General features: G+C 40.6%; 1 pseudogene; it reads right to left on the bottom strand.

Moving 5' to 3' along the window:
• The window catches only part of LOC142312878 (uncharacterized), a 259,596-nt pseudogene that overhangs the window by 101,155 nt on the left and 138,140 nt on the right, over positions 1 to 20,301 (bottom strand).

Below are 20,301 nucleotides of genomic sequence, written 5' to 3'. Positions count from 1 at the left end.
TAGAAGCCTTCATTCATCTTTCCCAGGATCCTGAATAGGTGTCATGCTGGAGACCTGGCCAGCATATGTTGCTTCATCTTGGATGGGTGTTAGGACTCTGCAGCCTCAACATGTGTCCTTCTGCAGGGACGATCCCCCTCTGCCTCTGGTCTCTCCCCCCGAGAAGTGTCATGGTATATATGTCCAATGCAGCTGTTCATAAGGGCTATTTAAAGAGATCTTACTATACGCATGACGTAATCAGTAGACGTTTCCAGATATATATATATATATATGTATATATATATATATATATTCTATATATACAGGACTATGTCAGCATTTATCTATATTCAATACAGATACCTTAATATTAATTTAAGTACTGTTATCTATTAATTCTGCCATCTATAGATCTATTATCTGGATGTATTATATTATAAATTATTTAATAAATGTGAACTTTTTACAATTCCCCCTGTGGAGGGAAAACCTACATGAAACCCTCCAAATAAATGAATACATCATAAAGATAACAGATCTTCTTTCCTTCCTTGGCGATAGTGGATTAATGTAAATAATAATGATGAAAATAATAATCAATTTGTATTATTCATGTTGTATGTTCAACAATATAATAATGTGGATTCATGTTATGGTAGGAAGGTAGAATCTAATCTACCTTGGTCTTTCCATTTTTATTACTCTAATTTAATTTATTTGATTTGTCTGTTATTTATTGAATAACCTACTATATAAGAAACTGTGTAACTATAATCCTTATTACGTTAACATACTAATGTAAGAATAATGTATTACTAGAAAGTAAATGAATGGATATATCGATAAATGAAATGTTCTTTTCTTTGATATGGGTCCTGACACTCATTATACTAAAGAAATATGTATATGAATAAGATTTATTTTGTATAAATTCCTTCATTATTAATACTTACGTACTTTAAATTATTTTATTCTAAATAATATAGATATATAACCTTGTTAAAAAAAGTTTTCCTTTTTTTTTTCTTTTGAAGGTTCAAAGACTTTTTTGGATAGAATTTCAGTCAACAGCTGTTCAGTCAATTAGACTGCCTCACATGTATATACAGAGGACTATCCACATACAAGACATTGACAAACAGATATCCATTTTGATTTTCAATTTTTTCCTATGTGCACTTTAAAGATATGATAATTAATTTGAAGTACTTCTTTAAATATAAGAATTACATTTATCACATATACTCACGAGTAACACAGTAACACAGATACTGTACGTTTGGCCATATAATAGTCACATATCTTAGTTAAGTAAAAAAAAAGAAACACCATTCCAACAAGGCAAGCAGTGTAAGTATTTCAAACACTCAGGTTACACACATTAGTTACATTACAAATAGCACTAAGAAAGATATATATCTGATGATCCTTCGATTGATACCTGAAAAATTAATAATTATTTAGCATGCTTTCGCGATTAGCCTTACACAATATAAGATATATGTTACCTGTTTGAGGATAAGAATACATTTATAAATAAAGAATTTAATATTTCATCAATCTGCTTTACTGAGAAATTCTGAGGAAAAAATGAGAATAATAATATCATATTTATGAAAAAATGAAACACTTAAGTCATTCTTATTCCTTATTATTGAATTAAAATATTATTATTCATAGACAGAGATCAAATTATTTATTTATAAAATTAAACTATATTTATTATATATATTTATAATTTAACTAAATGAGAATATAACCTTGATTTTACGGTCACTAATTTTAAGTATACAATATACTATATGAAAATATATACACTGTATATATGTATATATATATATATATATATATATATATATATATATATATATAGTATATAATGCATAGATTCACTGTATATGAATAATTATGAATATCAAAATACAATCACCATATTTATTGATTCAGAAATCCCCTCCTACCCAAACTGAAGACCAACGTAATTTTTTCTTCAAAGATCCGATCTAATAAAAACATTTTTAAACTATTGGGATTTTTAAAAATATTTTGTAACTCAACTGTTTCCTTTAAATGAGAAAGAATGTCTCTCTCAGGAGGACCCACCACCTGTTTCTGTCTGTCAGAGATTTTAAAAATAACTTGGCTGAGATCATCAGTATCAGATCTTGTGACAATTCTCTCCCTCATTGGAGACAAGGAACAAGAGTTTTTTCCCGTGAAAAAAGATTTTTAGATAATAACTAGCTGTACTACCTGGCTTTGCCCGGGTTAATAACTGCTGTTAACAAAATAGAATGTACAGTCATATGAAAAAGTTTGGGTACCCCTATTAATGTTAACCTTTTTTCTTTAAAACAATTTTTGGGTTTTTGCAACAGCTATTTCAGTTTCATATATCTAATAACTGATGGACTGAGTAATATTTCTGGATTGAAATGAGGTTTATTGTACTAACAGAAAATGTGCAATCCACATTTAAACAAAACTTGACCGGTGCAAAAGTATGGACACCCTTATCAATTTCTTGATTTGAACACTCCTAACTACTATTTTACTGACTTACTAAAGCACTAAATTGGTTTTGTAACCTCATTGAGCTTTGAACTTCATAGGCAGGTGAATCATGAGAAAAGGTATTTAAGGTGGCCACTTGCAAGTTGTTCTCCTATTTGAATCTCCTATGAAGAGTGGCATCATGGGCTCCTCAAAACAACTCTCAAATGATCTGAAAACAAAGATTATTCAACATAGTTGTTCAGGGGAAGGATACAAAAAGTTGTCTCAGAGATTTAAACTGTCAGTTTTCACTGTGAGGAAGATAGTAAGGAAATGGAAGAACACAGGTACAGTTCTTGTTAAGCCCAGAAGTGGCAGGCCAAGAAAAATATCAGAAAGGCAGAGAAGAAGAATGGTGAGAACAGTCAAGGACAATCCACAGACCACCTCCAAAGACCTGCTGCATCATCTTGCTGCAGATGGTGTCAATGTGCATCGGTCAACCATACAGCGCACGTTGCACAAGGAGAAGCTGTATGGGAGAGTGATGCGAAAGAAGCCGTTTCTGCAAGCACGCCACAAACAGAGTCGCCTGAGGTATGCAAAAGCACATTTGGACAAGCCAGTTACATTTTGGAAGATGGTCCTGTGGACTGATGAAACAAAGATGGAGTTGTTTGGTCATACAAAAAGGCGTTATGCATGGAGGCAAAAAAACACGGCATTCCAAGAAAAGCACTTGCTACCCACAGGAAAATTTGGTGGAGGTTCCATCATGTTTTGAGGCTGTGTGGCCAATGCCGGCACCGGGAATCTTGTTAAAGTTGAGGGTTGCATGGATTCAACTCAGTAGCAGTAGATTCTTGACAATAATGTGCAAGAATCAGTGACGAAGTTGAAGTTACGCAGGGGATGGATATTTCAGCAAGACAATGATCCAAAACACCGCTCCAAATCTACTCAGGCATTCATGCGGAGGAACAATTACAATGTTCTGGAATGGCCATCCCAGTCCCCAGACCTGAATATCATTGAAAATCTGTGGGATGATTTGAAGCGTGCTGTCCATGCTCGGCAACCATCAAACTTAACTGAACTGGAATTGTTTTGTAAACAGGAATGGTCAAATATACCTTCATCCAGGATCCAGGAACTCATTAAAAGCTGCAGAAAGCGACTAGAGGCTGTTATTTTTGCAAAAGGAAGATCTACAAAATATTAATGTCACTTTTATGTTGAGGTGCCCATCCTTTTGTACCAGTCAATATTTGTTTAAATGCAGATGGCACATTTTCTGTTAGTACAATAAACCTCATTTCAATCCAGAAATATTACTCAGTCCATCAGTTATTAGATATATGAAACTGAAATAGCTGTTGCAAAAACCCAAATTGTTATAAAGAAAAAAGGTTAACATTAATAGGGGTGCCCAAACTTTTTCATATGACTGTATTAACAAAAATGTATTGTGTACACAAAAACCACAAAACAAATAGAAATGTAATTATTAAAAGGCAAAAACTAAGCTAAAAGAAGCATTTCACAACATATTTCAACACCACAGATATTCTACACACATATATAACTAAATTGGCCAAGTAATGTGCTCCGTCTGTCTCTTCCCAGGTCTGTCTCTTTCCCAGTCTGTCTCTTTTCAGGTGTCTCTTTCCCCGTCTGTCTCTTTCCCTGTCTGTCTCTTTACCCATCTGCCTGTCTCTGTCTGTCTTTTTCTTTGTATGTCTCTATCTCTCTGTTTCTTTCCCCATCTGTCTCTTTCCAGGTCTGTCTCTTTCCCAGGTCTGTCTCTTTCCCCGTCTGTCTCCCCGTCTCTTTGTCTGTGTATTTTTTTTGTCTCTTTCCTTGTCTGTCTCTATTTCTCTGTCTCTTTCCCCATCTGTCTATATCAAGGTCTGTGTCTTTCCCCATCTATCTTTGTTTGTCTCTCTGGCTATCTCCTCCTTCCCTGTCTGTCTGTCTGTCTCTGTCTGCATGTATGTCTGTCTCTTTCCACATCTGTCTCTTTCCAGGTCTGTTTCTTTCCAGGTCTGTCTCTATCTGTCTCTTTCCCTGTCTGTCTCTATCTCTCTGTCTCTTTCCCTTTCTGTCTGTCTCCCTCTCTGTCTCTCTCTATCCGTCTCCCCACCGACATCTTATTACTTCACATATAAGCTTCTTATACTATGAATGTCTTTTGTTCCTATAGCAACCAATCACAGCTCCTACTAATAACCTGTAGTTCCAGGCTCCATTTACTTTAATGGAGGCATGTTTTTTGGAGACGAACTGTAAAGCGCGGGGTTAAATTTTCCTGTTCAAACATAGTCTACGACATTCCCTGGGTCACATGAGGTGTCTGTGCAAAATTTTGTGATTGTAAATGCGACGGTGTGGATACACTTTTCATTTCACTTTTTCCCAATTATGTAGATAGGGGCAAAATTGATTGGTAAATTGGAACGCACGGGGTTAAAATTTCGCCTCACAACATAGCCTATGACGCTCTCGGGGTCCAGACGTGTGAGGGTGCAAAATTTTGTGGCTGTAGCTGCGACGGTGCAGATGCCAATCCCGGACATTCATTCACACACACACACACACACACACACACACACACACACACACACATTCAGCTTTATATATTAGACTAGCTGTACTACCCGACTTCGCCCGGGTTAATAACTGCTGTTAACCAAATAGAATGTATTAACAAAAATGTATTCTGCACACAAAAACCACAAAACAAATAGATATAAATGTAATTATGTCTGTCTCCCCGTCTGTACGTCTGTATATATCTCTCTGTTTCTCTCTCTCTCTTTGTCTGTCTGTCTGTCTCTTTCCCTGTCTGTCTCTGACTGTCTGTCTCTCTCAATCTCTTTCCCTGTCTGTCTCTTTCCCTCCCTTTCCCTGTCTGTCTCTTTCCCTCTCTTTCCCTGACTGTCTCTTTCCCTGTATCTGTCTATTTGTATGTCTTTGTCTGTCTCTTTCCCTATCTGTCTCTTTCCCTCTCTTTCCCTGTCTGTCTCTTTGTCTGTGTCTGTCTCTTTACCTGTCTGTGTCTGTCTCTTAACCTGTCTCTCTTTCCCTCTCTCTCCGTGTCTCTTCCCTGTCAGTCTGTCTCTTTGTCTGTGTCTGTCTCTTACCCTGTCTATGTCTGTTTCCTTCCCTGTCTGTGTCTGTCTCTTTCCCTGGCTGCATTGTGACATGCCAGCATTCCATTTAAGGGCGTGGCTGCGCATTCTTCTGAAGTTCTGCCTGCACTGTGGCTCCCAGCTCCATTCGCTTTAATGGAGGCAGGTTTTTTGGTGAATAACTGTAAAGAGCGGGGTTAAAATTTCCCCTCAAAACATAGCCTATGACGCTCTCGGGGTCCAGAAGTGTGAGTGTGCAAAATTTTGTGGCTGTAGCTGCGACGGTGCAGATGCCAATCCCGGACATACATACACACACACACACACACACACATACACACATTCAGCCCTGTCTGTCTCTTTCCCTGTCAGTCTGTCTCTGTGTCTGTCTCTTACCTTGTCTATGTCGGTTTCTTACCCTGTCTGTGTCTGTCTCTTTCCCTGTCTGTGTCTGTCTTTTTCCCTGGCTGCATTGTGACACACCAACATTCCATATAAGGGCGTAGCTGCTTAAGTTCTGGCTGCACTGTGGCTCCCAGCTCTATTCGGTTTAATGGAAGCAGGTTTTTTGGCGAATAACTGTAAAGCGCGGGGTTAAAATTTCCCCTCAAAACATAGCCTATGACGCTCTCGGGTTCCAGAAGTGTGAGTGTGCAAAATTTTGTGGCTGTAGCTGCAACGGTGCAGATGCCAATCCCGGACATACATACACACACACACACACACACACACACATACACACATTCAGCCCTGTCTGTCTCTTTCCCTGTCAGTCTGTCTCTGTGTCTGTCTCTTACCTTGTCTATGTCGGTTTCTTACCCTGTCTGTGTCTGTCTCTTTCCCTGTCTGTGTCTGTCTTTTTCCCTGGCTGCATTGTGACACACCAACATTCCACCGGTGCATCCACCGGTGGCCGCGGGTAACCTCAGTGACAGCAGCTGATCGCGCGGCTGTGTTCATTTGCTGTGTGGAGGTGACCGGAGCGGCTGTGTCTGCTGCGGCTCCGGTCACCTCCATGCAGCAGCGCTGGATGCGACGCTGGATCATCCTGGATTCCGCCGGACAAGGAGGGCTTTTTGGGGCTGATTAAAGTGGTGAACCAGGGTATATGTGTGTGTTTTTATTTCTAATAAAGGATTTTTTCTGGTGTGTGTGTTTATTTACTGTAACTTACAGATTAATCATGGAGGGTGTCTCATAGATGCCTGACATGATTAATCTAGGACTTATTGGCAGCTATGGGCTGCCAATAACTCCTTATTACCCCGATTTGCCAACGCACCAGGGCAAATCGGGAAGAGCCGGGTACAGTCCCAGAACTGTCGCATATAATGTATGCGGCAATTCTGGGCGGCTGTTGGCTGATATTGTTAGGGTGGGGGGCTCCCCATAACGTGGAGCTCCCCATCCTGAGAATACCAGCCTTCAGCCGTATGGCTTTATCTGGCTGGTTTTAAAAATGGGGGGAACCGCACGCCGTTTTTTTTAATTATTTAATTATTTATTTCACTACACAGTATAGACACGCCCACCGGCTGCTGTGATTGGGTGCAGTGTGACACCTGTCACTCAGAGTGGGGGCGTGTCTCACTGTAACCAATCATAGGCGCTGGTGGGCGGGGAAAGCAGGGAATACGAAATTGTTTAATGGGCGGCCGGCTTTTTCAAAACAGTAAAAGCCGCCGGAGCAGTGTGAATGCCGTGCAGCGCCGGGGATCGGGGATTGGTGAGTATATGAGAGAGGGGGATAGACTGACATGGACAGAGAGTGAGGGACAGAGATAGTGACGGACTGACAGAGATTAGTGCATGACAGACATTGTGAGGCGCTTCAGAACGCAGCTTTTCAGCTGCGCTCTGAAGCAGACCTTTTTTAAGCTGCGGTGCAGAGCGCACACCTGCGCACATAGCATCAGACATCACAATCGTATGAGGGATGTCACACGTTACAATTGTCTAGGTTCGTGCAACAAAACGCTCAATTCTAGAGAATGATACGATGTGTTTGCGATCAACGGTTTTGCGTTCAATCCTGATCGCATGTAGCTGTCACACGCAGATACCTCACAAACGATGCCGGATGTGCGTCACTTACAACTTGACCCCAACGACGGATTGTGAGATATATTGAAGCGTGTGTAGCGGGCTTAAGACTGGGACGGAGATTTGTTTTCCAACAAGACAATGGTCCCAAACATAAAGCAAAACCTACAATGGATTGGTTCACAAATAAACGTATCCAGGTGTTAGAATAGCCAAGTCAAAGTCCAGACCTGAATCCAATTGAGAATCTGTGGAAAGAGCTGAAAACTGCTGTTCACAAACGCTCTTCATCCAACCTCACTCAGCTCGAGCTGTTTGCAAAGAATGGGCAAGAATTTCAGTCTCTCGATGTGCAAAACTGATAGAGACATACCCCAAGCGACTTGCAGCTGTAATTGCAGCAAAAGGTAGCGCTACAAAGTATTAACTTAAAGGGGACGAATAATATTGCATGCCCCAATTTTCAGTTATTTATTTTTTAAAAAAGTTTAAAATAAGCAATAAATTTCATTCAACTTCACAATTGTGTCCCACTTGTTTTTGATTCTTCACCATAACATGAAAATGTTTATCTTTATGTTTGAAGCCTGAAATGTGGAAAAGGTTGAAAAATTCCAAGGGGCCGAATACTTTTGCTAGGCACTGTATGTTAAATAATTGCCATTCTGATGGTTTCTAAGTAATAAGTGATGTAATCCAAGGTTCAGGTGCTGGGTCAGCTAATATTCAATATATTCATTATTGATGTAGAAGACAAGATTGATCACATTGTTTTTATTTAAAAAAAAAAACACCACGCTTTGTAGTAGTGCGCAGTCTATTGAAGATGTTAAAAACTTATCAGCAGACTTGGGCAAACAGAATTTTTTGGCATCTATGCAGCAGATGACATTCATTGTGGATAAATGTGAAGTTATTTAAATGGGGAACTAGAAAAACTGGTCTACATTTCAAAAAAAAAAAAAAAAAGTTTCAGCTGACCTAAGTGATTTTGCTAATTTTACCCAAATAAAAAGGTGCCGATTCCAAATACGGGGAATAAAAAATATGCAGTATGTCAAATTTTTTTTACAAAGGAGAAACATTTGATGAAAGGTTTTAAAGTTGAATGTCTGGGGTAATAAGAAATTCTTAAGAAGAGATAGCACTTAACAGACTCGTTTTTTAACATGAAACAAATATATCGTTTAACCCACCAAGCAAAATTTGTGCAAATTTTAATTCTTAGGGAGAAATTTTCCCTATTTGGATATTCTGAAATAGTTATGATTAGGGATGTCACGCTGTAAATACTAATAGTATTATGCCATTAAAATAACATATATTATTACATTATTACTCAAGATCCTTCGTAAACAGTGTTTAGTAAAAAAAAACAAAAAACAACTTACGGGACTGGTGGAAACAGATGTGATTTTTGGATTTAGCCAACAAAATTGATAAAGGTCACCTTATCTTTTAGTCAATAAGATTGATGTAGAGCAATGTAATCTGTAGGCATCATACTGTATATTTTATGGACATAAATACCACAGTACATCTCTAAATCACCAAATTAAGGATTTTAACCCATTCACGACCTTAAACGTATATTTACATGCTAGGCCGTGTCTCCCAGTAAACCACGGGCTCTGGCGGCAAGCCCACAGTAATCCCCGCACGTCTGCTGATCCGATCAGCAGACATGCGGCCAACAGGTGCAGGTGAATCTCTGATCCTGCTTACAACTTAGCATAATTTAAGTGGCAGCGGCGGGAATCGCACCGTTTCATGCCACGAACATGGGACGCTAATGGGTTGCCATGGTAGCACGAGGTCAACTGGTGAACCCTGACTCTAGCATAACATATTCATGTGACAGCCGACAGAGAGCCAGCACTCACAGGAATGCTACATTTCTGCTGATCAGAGCAATGCTGCTCTGATCAGCAGAAGTGAACATGCGATTAGACTGTGCAGTGATAAAGTCCTCTAGGTGGACTAAATAAATAAATAAATAAAAAATGTAAAAAAAAGGTTTAATAAATATGAAAAAAACCCTAAAAGTTTAACTTACCCCACATATGTCCCATTAAAAATAAAACAAAAAAAAATATACACATATTTGGTATCACAGCATTCATAAATGCCTGAGCTATCAAAATATAAAATCAATTAATCTGATCAGTACATGGCATGGCGATAAAAAAATTCCAAACGCCAAAATTACGTTTTTTGGTCACCACAATTTGTTTTTAAAATGCAATAACAGGCGATCAAAATGTAGCATCTGCACGAAAATAGTATACACAAAAACATCAGCTCAAGATGCGAAAAATAAGCCATCAATGAGCCCCAGATCACAAAACATGAGAACGCTATGGATCTCGTTATATGGTGCCAAAAGTGCAATTCTTTTTTTGGACAAACATCTGAATTTTTTTTAACCTCTTAGATAAAAGTAAAAGTATACATGTTTGGTATCTACGAACTTGTACTGACCTGAGACATCATATGGACACCTTAGTTTACCATATAGTGAACAGGGTGAATAAAAGACCCCCAAAACAATTGTACAATTGCATTTATTTGCAATTTCACCGCACTTGGAATATTTTTCCCATTTTCCAGTACACTGTTTGGTAAAACTAATGGTTTTGTTCAAAAGTACAACTCATCCCACAAAAAAACAGCCCTCATATGACAATATTGAAGTAAAAAAAAAAAAAGGGTATGGCTCTTGGAAGAAGGGGAGGAAAAAACATGAATGAAAAACGGAAAATCACGGGGGGTTGAAGTGGTTAATTTGGTTATATTGCCACAGCTGAAGAAAAAGTACCTAGTGATTGAAAATAAATTGGGTTTTTTAAGAAACTTAATTTGAGTGTGCAACTATAATAAGATGCCAACTTTGTAAAAAGACTGACATTTCTTCCCTCGTGAATATTCCAGGATCAACTATGAGTGGTATTGAAAAATGGAAGTGTTTAAAAACCACAGCAACTTAACTACAGAGTCGTAATGTCACTGAGTAAGATCACTGAGTTCTGAAGCACATAACTTATAACTTATGTTGGTAAAGCTATGTTGACTCAATATCAACACTTTTCTAAACTTCCTTTGGCATTACCATTAGAACACACTGCGTTGTGAGCTTTATGGCATGGGTTTTCATTGCTGAGAAGCTGCATTTAAAAGGAGTTGTCCGATGAAAAGTTAATTTTAATAAACAGATCTTGGAATAATAATAAGTTCCACAATTGGAAATGTTTTAAAAAAAATGTTCCTGTGCTGAGATAATCTTATAAATGTGCCCCTGCTATGTATTGTGTAATGGTTGTACACTGGAGCTGAGCAATGACACCACTTCCTCACTGTGTGTATACTAAGCTCAGACTGATGAAACAGAAGTCAGGAGTACCAAGTCTGCAAACCTGTTTATCATTGTATCTCTACAACTTGGATCTGAGTGCATCATGAACCCTGACACTCCTCTACCTACCCTAGGAGATGCTGTTCCAGTTCAAAGGGAGGCAGAGAGAGAATTATGTTTAAAAAAAAATACATTTCTTGTTGCTACACCCCCTACAACATGTCACCTTAGGCACTGTAGCTTAGTTGCCTATTATCATATACAGTCCTGGTGATTTATCTGATGTGTAACAAGAGTTGATTTGTCTTTAAAACATTTCCCACATTCTAAACATGAAAATGGCTTCTCCCCTGTGTGAATTCTCTGATGTCTAACAAGATTTATTTTTTTTGAAAAACATTTCCCACATTCGGAGCATAAAAATGGTTTCTCGCCTGTGTGAATTTTCTGATGTCTAAAAAGAGTAGATTTGTCTGTAAAACATTTCCAACATTCTGCACATGAAAATGGCTTCTCCCCTTTGTGAATTCTTAGATGGCTATGAAGATTCGATTTCTGCTTAAAACTTTTCCCACATTCTGAACATGAAAATAGCTTCTCCCCTGTGTGAGTTATCAGATGTTTAGTAAGATCAGATTTCTGAGAACAACATTTCCCACATACAGAACATGAAAATAATTTCTCGCCTGTGTGAATTTTCTTATGTCTAGCAAGAGTTGATTTGTCTTTAAAACATTTCCTACATTCTGAACATGAAAATGGCTTCTCCCCTGTGTGAATTCTCTGATGTTTAACAAGATCAGATTTCTTTGTAAAACATTTTCCACATTGGGAACAAGAAAACGGCTTCTCCCCTGTGTGAATTCTCAGATGGGTAACAAGATTCGTCTTCTGATTAAAACATTTACCACATTCTGAACATGAAAACGGCTTCTCTCCAGTGTGACTTCTCTGATGTGTAACAAGATGAGATTTCTGATTAAAACATTTACCACATTCTGAACATATGTATGATTTCTTTCCTATGCGAGTTCTTAGATTCTTAGTATCTGTTCTGTTATTTTTATTTTGCTTAACAAGTTTTGATGAATCAAAAGATATGATCTGTTGAAAAGAATCAGATGATAGATCTTTGCTGTGAAGAACTGGAAGTATATCTGGGATAATGGCATTCTCTTCATATGGATTTGACGTGACATCACTATCATCTGCTGCAACATCTGAAAATAGTTTGTGACCTTCTGATCTCCTGGTATAGTCATCTGCCAAAAATCAAACCATTATTATTCAATTCCACAGCCTTAGAAGTAAAATGATAAAATATAGGTAGTACTCCAATGATTCAAATACAAAAAAAGGGTAATTTATTCCTTCATTTGCATAGAGGAAATTATGCACATGGGCGAATAAGTCACCATTTTTCTTCACTTCAAACATTAGAGTGCTGCCTTTATTACCTCTATAACAGGGGTCCCCAACCTGTGGCTTGGGAGCCACATGTGATTTGCGGGCCCATTATGTGTGGCTCGCGGCTGTCTGCCAACTTGGTGCATAGGCCCCTGGTCTATCAAACAGCTATGAAGAGCAGGTCTCCAGATAGTGACTTTTGTGAGTAGCTCCACATAGAAGAGCAGATCTGGAAGGGGGTAGTCTAAGATCCCCTGGTAATTGGTATACTACCTCAGGGTGATTTCTGTGGAGAATTATGGTGGTTATTATATCAATGATGGGGGCTTTGGGTGTCAATACTTGCGACCCTCTCTAAGCTGGATGTGGCTCACAATCTTCTCTCAGAGCTAAATGTGCCTGTTAAAGTCATAAAGGTTGGGGGACCACTATTCTATAACAGGAGATGTTTGGTGTATTACAATTAATAGGCATGCACTGACTGCCACATTTAATTAGTACTGCCTTTTTTTTAATACATATATAGTCTGTATATCATAGTCTACTTCAGGTATATCTAAACAATTTGTACTGTAGTAAAATTCAATATTTAACTAATAAGGACATTGACAGCAACAGTAACCCTCTAACCAAAAATGTACCTTACCTGGATCTTAATCCTTTCTCACACCCTGCTAAAATGTCCACCTGCCTGACTTCTTTATGTAACCCAACTCAATAGTTTGACAATGCTGGACTGTAAACTATAGGACTAAAGATTATCTGGGGTGATCTGGGGACTCCTTACAGCGAAGGGAAAAATCCTTGTTGGAAGGATACGTGGGATCCATTGGAACCCCTTTTTTTGGCCAAGATAAAGCGAGCCGGTAAATTGGTAGCACTTACTCAATTTTCTAGTAAGAATACTCATAAGACAATAACTGGTCAATAACATGGACATAGACTATATGCATTCTGTCATAGATCAAGTTCATGGATTCTCTTGGCTGGAGCAGGAAGTGACCGAAAAAATTCAAACTTGAGAACTTTCCTCATGCTGAATCTTTATCTCAACTGAAGCCAAGATAAAATTATGTGATCTAGTTTTGTATGATACCATTCTCTATACCATAGTATGTATTAAAAACAGAAAAAAATTCCAAATAAGGCAAAATGGCGAAAAAAACCAATAGTTTTGTGTTACGGCATGGTTCTTCCGGTCAGTATGATTATATACCTAACATATATTTATTGCTACATTATGGTGGCATAAAAAAATAAGAACTCTGTAAAATTTAGCTTGCAACAGCCTTTTAGAATTGATGTTTGTGAGCTGCTTGGTATCAAGATAGTTTAGGATAATTTTAAAAACCTACTGGGAGAACTTATTACTTGGAGTCTCTCTCTACAGACCACATGTGCTTATTGTTATATCTTCTAGAAGTTTGTTGGACTTGAGAGATGACTTTCAAACTGAAAGCGTATTTTCAATTTTTGGCCATTGAAACTTTGCTAATAGCAATGAGTTAATAAAGGCCTGTGTTACATGCCCTAAAAAATTTAGCATACAATTGTACCGGCCAGTGGATAAAAACAATCCGTGACTTCTCTGCATTTAGTGGTCACTACTCACCTGGGCGGATATCTGTAGGAATCTCCTCTTTACACGGCTCATCACCCCTCACATATGTCTCTGTAGTATTAATATGGGTCAGATATTCACCCTGAAATAAATATTGTAAAAGTCACAGATGGAGAATTATTCTGAAGACAAGAAAAGATCATAAATAAAAATAACAATCCAAACTGACATGACAGTAGTAGTTATCACATAGGTGCAGATCTCCAGTATAATCCGACCTGTTGGCCCTAATTTTAACTAGAAGTCTCCATAACCAGAAAATTGTGAGAAGATCCAGACATCTAATGTCTATGATTAGCTTTATCCTGTCATCTCCACCAAGTATACAACATAAACTCAATGACCACATTGTTAGAGACACAATGGATCTTGTAAGATGGTCACTGTTAAAATCCTGGAGGGGAAATGTGTTTCACCAAGGTTAATAGCTTCGGTGATGTGAAACCTGGATGTAGGTTCCAGCATATTATGTAGTGAGAGGGTTAATCAGCCATGATAAAGCCTGTTTTTTGTGAACAGTCAAAGAGATGGGTAGGATGGCTGTTCACATATATCCAACACAGACTGTAGTCCAGGAGGCAAAATTAAGGTCTCTGGATTCACTCAGTGTTCTGTGTCTGGAGGTGAATAGACCTCCAGAGTGGTGCTCGTATTGCAAAGAGCTGAACCCAAATCTGAAGCGGGTGGACTGTTTTGAGTGTTGTTTTGTTTTCTTTCTGCCAAAAATTCTGTTTATATTTATTTTATTCTGTGCTAGTTTATAAAGCTTTTAATAAACCCACTGAAAATTTAAATGAGAAGAATTCCTCTGTCTACCTCGTGAAGAAGCTGAGTGAGCCGTTCAACCCCAATCTACATTAGCTTTCAGAATCTCACCGGTTTGTTATATTCTTGTTTCTAATAGGCAATGAAATCTTTTTGTGCTAACATTGTTTGATATGGTCAGAATTGCTTCCTGCTGATCCTTGTGCCATGGGGCCATTGTCCTTCTGTTAAAAGGAGAAAACCCTGTATGTAGTTTGTTAAAAAAACAACTCTGCTTTAATCACTCTACCGAGGTCTTTCGCTGAATCTCCACCACTGCTCCTGATGTCTGTCTCCAGCACTGAAATCACATCAACAGTGCAGCAACTAATGGATGACCTGACCTCAGTGAATGACTGCAGTGCTGATAATGTGACGTCAACATTGCAAATAATAGATACTGGGAGCAGTGAGGAATGGAATAAAACTCCTCCATCCGAATGTACAGGAGTAATCAACAATCATCAGAAATATTTACATACAGTTATTGGTGCACAAAAGAATCACACCAGATTTGGAAGGCAAGGGTTCACATACTTTATTATTCACTGATGTGAAATTGGATGAATTTTCTCACTTGAAAAATGTTATGTCTTAATATTTTTGACTCATTTCTTTGATTTGCTTCTCTTTATCTACTTTTAGGACTTGTGTGAAAATTTGATGTAGTTTTAGGTCAAATTTTTGCAGAAACATAATAAATTCAGAAAGGTTCACAGACTTCCTCTTTAAGCACAGAACTGAGCGGAAAATGTGTGGAGAGAGCACAAAGGAGATGAGTTCAGTGACAGTGAATGGTGCCCACTTGTAGTAGTGGTTGACGGACGGCAGTAGAGATGAGGTGAAATAGTCACTTAACTTGTAGGGAAAAGTATTATCAAGAATAAATAGCACAACCTTTATTTTGCATCTCCTATAAGCCGAGGCTGATAGAACAAAATATACAGAGGGACTGTGTTCCAGCGTTAAACAGTTAATGGGGTTGTCCACAACTTGGACAACCCCTTATTTTCAATGTCCACCCCCTTCGGTGCAGGCATGGTTCCAGCAATGTCGGAACTCGTGCTCCCAAGGCCCACGTGACATTGTTATGACACGGGAGCCCCGCGACTAAAGATGAGCGAACCTTTGGAGGTTCGGTTCACGAGCAGTAAACGACCCGAACCTCCACGTGTCTGAAACTCGGCCAAAGAGGTTCGGAAACGGTCATTGTCAATATGAATCTCTGCCCACATACAGCCTGCTATAAGTAGATCACTTCCAAGGGAGGGTGGGCGGCTAATTTTCTAATTTTTTGGGGGGGTTACACACTATATATGCTCACGCTGTTGTTACCCGCAATGTGCACCGTTCAAACACTGCAAGCTGTTCACACAGGGCTAAGCAGCAGGATTATCTGAGCACATTGTTGCTTGTGCGAGTTAAGTTCGCACATAAACCATTCGAACTCCGAACCAGAGTCCTGTGTTTTTAAGATGGTGTTCAGTTCGAAAACTGAACCTCAGCTTTGCTCATCTTTACCCGCGACCAATCACCACCGGCTTCTGTCTCACCTCCCTCGGACTTTCAAGTAATTAAGAGTAAGTGAGCGCTGGCATAGCCGCTCACTTCCTGACAATTACTTAATCATCGGAAGCCAGTGGTGATTGGTCACAGGGCTAGTGTGTCATAACAATGTCACAAAGGCCCTAGGAACACAAATTCCAAAATCGTTGGAATAGTGCCAGCACTGGCTGTGAGTATAGACATTTTTTATTCTTATGGGAGCACATGTGCCTCCCCACCCCCAGAGGCCTTAGTCGCCACAGGGTACTGCATCTCACCAGAGGTGTGGTACTTATCCCAGGTAAGGAGGAGGTCGATGCCTGATCACAACATCCATCAGAACACATAAGCCAGTTGTCCACTCACTGGGACGGGGTTAGGGTAAGGTAATTTAGGATGGTCACCATATCGTCTGAGGCCTCCCACCCACTAACTCTGGGACTCGAGTGGGCGGGGCGACTGATATGGGGAGCAGGAGCCAGACACACACTTAGTCCAGTTACTACCAGGAACGAAGTGAGATGGAGGAGAACACGGTCGCTGAGGGGAGAGCTAATAGCTACCTCAGGACCAGCGCACATGTCAGGGTGCGGAGTCCTAGGCTGGTGGGCGCTTCACGGCCTGCCAGCAGAATCTGCTGGGCAGAGAATTTCAAGTTTTCTGGCCCACAACAAAGCCCGGGCAAAGCAGCATATAGAGCCAGGAGTCGTGACCATAGGGCGGCCCATCAACTCGGACTCGCACTGCCTGCTAGACGGGACGGGGAACATAACCACCCCAAGGACAGAGGTCCCTGTGTAGCTTTAAGTCGCAGGGACTCACCCAATAGAGCGCAGGAAGGAATTTCTCATGAAGTATCCCTCCGGTACCGGCCCCAGAACTATCCGGAATCGTCTGGAGCCCATTACAGCGCAGTCTGGCAGTCCAACGGCAGGAGCAACTCAGTGAGTAAACACCTTAAATGGCAGCCGCTATGTCGTCTGATTCTTCCCGCGCTTCCCACACTGGGGTGGACAACAACCCCCAACATCCTCCCTGGGTCCTAGCTCCACATGTGGAGTGCTGCAACATCCGAGTTGCATTACCATTCACCCCAGCAGAGAGAGACTTTCCACAGCGGCGGCTCCCATTATAGCCACATACCACAGGTGGAGTCACGAGACAACTACTCCCAATATCACCACCATCCCCTCCATCATCATTTTGGTTGACACCAAGGGATCATGGAGCCTGGCCAGGCCACTGTCACAACCCTAATCCCCTTCAACACCGGCCAGTTGATGTGTAATTACCTAAGACCCAGCGAGCGCCTCACACACATGGGGAATTACAAGGGGTTCTCCAAGTAGTGGACAACCCCTTTGAGTAACAGGAGACAGCCTAGGTGACATATTGTGCTTCAGCTACCTTTCCTTGACAATTTTGCTTGCCAAACCAAAAGTCCTCCAGCTCCGCACACAGTTCACATGTTAGTAGCCGAGCAGCTTGGCCTAAAGGGTACTTTACATGCTACGACATCGCTAGCGATCTCATTAGCGATGTGAAATTCTAGATCGCAAGTGTGATCTTTCGAGATCGCACATGCGTAAAATAACCTATGTGCGATCTCGAAAGATCGCACTTGCGATCTAGAATTTCTCATCACTAATGAGATCGCTAGCGATGTCGCAGCATGTAAAGTAGCCTTAAGTAAATAGTTTACTAGCTCCAAACGCCCCGTTCTATTGTTTTGGGAGGTGTGCCTAAAAATTAATTTTTGATTCTGACAATTATTAGATTAAAAAGCATCTCATAGACAATTAATTGAATGAAGTTGATTAATCTCCATGCTCTACTGTCCAAAAGTCCATTCACAAATATGAAGATTCAGGATGTGCCAAGAAAACATTTCCCTACCATTAGTCCACCAGCCTGAAATGTTGACACCAGACTGGATTCATGCTGCTTGTGCCAAATTCTGGCCTTCCCATCAACGATGCAACAGAAATCTGGATTCATCTGATCAGACAATGTTTTTCATTGCTCAGTTATACCAATTTTGCTGTCTTGGAAGTCAAGCTACACAGCAATGGCACTGGAACTAGTTGTCTACTGTTATAGCAACACAATGCTGAACATTTGGACACATTAGGTGTAGCTCCAGCATTGTAATAAGCTGCAGTTTGCGTGACTGTGAACTACCTGTTCCTGAGAATGATTAATGATAAACTTTTCAAATTTCCATACAGGTGTCTCAAATAAATTGGTGATTCAGTGTATGATCCTGGTGGATAAATCAAGACTGAGTACAAAGCCTTCACAGCCGACTACACATCATAGGGAGATTTCAAGAGAGGACGGAGCATTGCCCCCCCTCCCTCTCCCGGGGCATTTGCGGAGGCCGGCATGACCCCTGATTGGTGGGGAGGTCAGGGTGTCATGGGTGGGGGGAGGGGGAGTGAGCCCGTTTTGAAAGGATTGGATGGCCAAAGGGGAGGAGCGGCACTTTCCCGCTCCCCTGGCTGAAGGAAGAGTCCCGCCCGCCCTCCCTGATATTTATGGTATGTCTGGGTGTGCATCATATGGGAGACGGGGGGAGGTGGGGGGGGTTTCTCGGGTCGTAGTGGCTGAATGGCGTGTTATTGGTGGGTCCTTGAAGTTGGTTTAAAATTGTTCGGGGAATCCATACGGGTGTGGATCCCCTCATTGGCACAATTGCTGGTCACCTGGTGATTTGGACGGGAATCCCGACGGGGATGTCGGGGCCCCTGTGGGTGTGTTGGGGTTAACGAAGGATTAACCCTTACAGTTTGGTGCGCCTGAGCCAGTGTGGGTAACGGCTGGGAGCAAGTTGGTTTTATGGTTCGGTTTATGGGAATCACCAGGGTCGTAGCTTCAAGGACCTTACCATATTGCAATTTTATTGGTTATGTATTTATGTTAATAAATGGCTGCTATGGCCAGAATTATCCAAAGATATTCGGTGTCTGCGTAGTCATTTTAGATAAGAATGGGAATGGTGGAAGGAGACGGGAGGAAGACCGGAGTCAGCAATTCCAGGGTCATGACACCTTCTCTCCATCTACCTGATCATCCTGAGATACATCGGGATCTTCTTGTTTACAGTCCTGTGGGAGAAGAGGACGGGGACATCTCTCTGGTGTTGTCTTCTCACTGGAGAGAACTGGAGGAAACACATACAGGGACTGAATTCATTACTTACATACAGATAATTATAGGCCGTGTGTATTTAGTCCTGTCTATTACCTGGTGATGTGAGGGACTGGGGAACCTCCATCATGACGTCCTTGTACAGATCTTTGTGCCCTTCTACATACTCCCACTCCTCCATGGAGAAATAGATGGTGATGTCCTGACACCTTATAGGAACCTGACACATACAATGATACCGTCATCACCCCGATCCCTTCATATTATTACTGTATAATGTCCCAGCATTCCCAGCAGTGTCACCTCTCCAGTCAGCAGCTCAATCATCTTGTAGGTGAGTTCTAGGATCTTCTGGTCATTGATGTCCTCATGTATCAGGGGGTGAGGTGGAGGCCCCGTGATTGGGCTCAGGGGTCTTCCCCATCCCTCAGACACAGGGTCCTGACAGCGCTCACTAGAGGTCTTCGTCACTACTGTGTAATCCTGGTTATGGAGAGACACATTAATAAATCTCACTACAGACATTTCCAGAGTCCTCACCTCTCCAGTTCTGTCCATCTGTTATTCCCATAGATAAGAATGATGTAATGTGACGTCATCAGAATCTCTCACCTCTCCAGTAAGCCGGAAGAGGATCTCTAGGGTGAGGTGTAATATCCTCTCCACCATCTTGTTCCTGTCCATATCCATCCTTCATGGGTCAATCAGGAAAATTCTCTCATAGCAGAGCTCCACTGAGAGGATCCGATATTGTAGGGACCTGAATGAAG

The sequence above is a fragment of the Anomaloglossus baeobatrachus genome, chromosome 5 (genome assembly GCF_048569485.1).
Source record: "Anomaloglossus baeobatrachus isolate aAnoBae1 chromosome 5, aAnoBae1.hap1, whole genome shotgun sequence".
Classification (NCBI taxonomy): Eukaryota; Metazoa; Chordata; class Amphibia; order Anura; family Aromobatidae; genus Anomaloglossus; species Anomaloglossus baeobatrachus.
Note: the sequence above shows the minus strand (reverse complement) of the source record. Positions and strands in the feature narration are given on the sequence as shown.